Source organism: Schistocerca serialis, chromosome 2 (assembly GCF_023864345.2).
Source record: "Schistocerca serialis cubense isolate TAMUIC-IGC-003099 chromosome 2, iqSchSeri2.2, whole genome shotgun sequence".
NCBI classification, from domain to species: Eukaryota; Metazoa; Arthropoda; class Insecta; order Orthoptera; family Acrididae; genus Schistocerca; species Schistocerca serialis.
In genome coordinates, this window is record NC_064639.1 from 305,162,226 (window position 1) to 305,164,206 (window position 1,981).

Genomic DNA, 1,981 nt, shown 5'->3' on the forward strand with positions numbered 1-1,981 from the left:
ACGGCTGTTGAGTTCAATCTCTACCCATAGTAATTCGCAGGAACTACCTATTTCAACTTCACTACAAGATAAACTGCTACCAACAGACACAAACATACCACCACCTACTTTATTTAACCTATCATTTCTGAACACGATTTGCGCCTCTGTAAAAATTGGGCTTTCGCCAGCTTTCTGTTCCTATAACGATTTCAGCTTCAGTGCTTTCACTCAGCCCTTGAAGCTCTGATACGTTTCCAACACAGGTACGACAATTTACAACTACAATACCGACTGTTGCTTGGTCGATTCTCGTCATTTCTTTGCCCTGTACCCTTTGAGACTGGAGCCCTTTTTGATTTTTCCCGAGACTGTCTAACCTAAAAAACCGTCCAGTCCAAGCCACACAGTCCCTGCTCCCGTGTAGCCGCCTCCTGTGTGTAGTGGACACCTGACCTATTTAGCGGAACCCGAAACGCCACCACCTTATGGCGCAAGTCGAGGAATCTGCAGCCTACATGATCGCAGAACAGTCTGAGCCTCTGATTCAGACCTTCTGCCACCTAGAATACTTCAAAAATATCGTAAGTTATTAGGTGAACTATAGTCTAAAAAGAACAGTTTTTCATTTTCTACAGGCGTCGCCTAGTCTGCACGTAAATGTGTATTCAAGCTCTGGTGCAATTATGAGAACGATACACGCATCTTCTGAAAACGTAGAAAACATGTAGAAGTTATTCGCAAACGAACTCTAACAGTACAGAACGTTTGTCGCTGAACGTCTGACCCGTTACTGCACTTAATAAACGAGTCGCAGTCAGGATAAGTTGCGCATCTGCACACTCTCGGGAGCTTGCGCGGCAGGGGTGGGCAACGGGTCGTGGTGAGGAGATCGACGAGCCTTTACTTTTACACGCACATTTCGTGCGAACAGCTCCATGGATGTTCCTAGAGGGAAAATTACCTTCTTTATTAACAAACTCTAGAAACTGAATTGCAAACTTATAGAAGTTCTCGTATGATGTTTGTATACGTAGTTTTCCTTTAAATAGAACGCAAAAGAAAAAGTGTTTGCCCAGCTGAGCTCCGGTGGTCCGGTGTGCAGGCTTCAAACCTGTAGCTGATTAACGTCAGAGTGGTTCGATTCCACCTGCTGGGCGATGTAGTACGAGACGGCGGAGCTAGTTATTATTATACATGCGTTTCTTGGTTTCTGTTTTCCTATAGCTATTCCTGTAACTTCGCGTAGCTTTATTCCATTCGCTGAGTAAAGCGAAAGGCTAAAAATTCAGTCCCGCCTCATGACTCAACCAAAGACTTAAAGCTGTGACCGAGCGGTTCTAGGCGGTTCAGTCTGGAACCGCGCTGCTGCTACGGTCGCAGGTTCGAACCTTGCCTCGGGCATGAGTGTGTGTGATGACCTTAGGTTAGTTAGGTTTAAGTAGTTCTAAGTCTATGGGACTGGTGACCTCAGATGTTAAGTTCCGTAGTGCTTAGAGAAATTTGAACCATTTTTAAAGCATTTTTGTATTGTTTGTATAATGCTTTCCTCATTTCATCATATTTTGTAATGCTATTACTATTACCTGCTCGAAACTCATGCATTCTCTACAAAAGATGCCTTGTTCCAGACAGTGCCAGTTCACATGCCGATTAAAATTTTGCCAGTATCCATTCATAGTTTTGCAAAATATCATTCAGTCCCTATCATTCACCCCTGATATTCGACATCAAAGTGCAATAACCACTCACACATGGGGGGTGGTAGCACTAGCAGTGGGGATTAAATAAAGCGTGTCCGGGGTACTCGGAACACAACATAGTCGTTGTAATTGCCACAGCAATGCCTCTGCGACGTGCATGGCGTCGTCGCTGGCGGCGCAATGTACCTGTGTATCGCAGTTTGAAGGCGATTGATATTGACTTGGCTGGACAGTTTAATAAACAGCAATTGATTGTAGGTCCAAATGCTTTTCGTGGACTCCATCTGAACTTTACCTGC

General features: G+C 44.5%; 1 non-coding gene across 1 annotated transcript; it reads left to right on the forward strand.

Annotated features, from left to right (window-relative positions):
- The first annotated feature begins 1,052 nt into the window (after nt 1–1,052).
- On the forward strand, nt 1,053–1,139 carry Trnastop-uca (transfer RNA opal suppressor (anticodon UCA)). Its single transcript has one exon. It is a non-coding gene; the product is annotated as a tRNA-Sec (tRNA).
- The last annotated feature ends 842 nt before the right edge of the window (nt 1,140–1,981 follow it).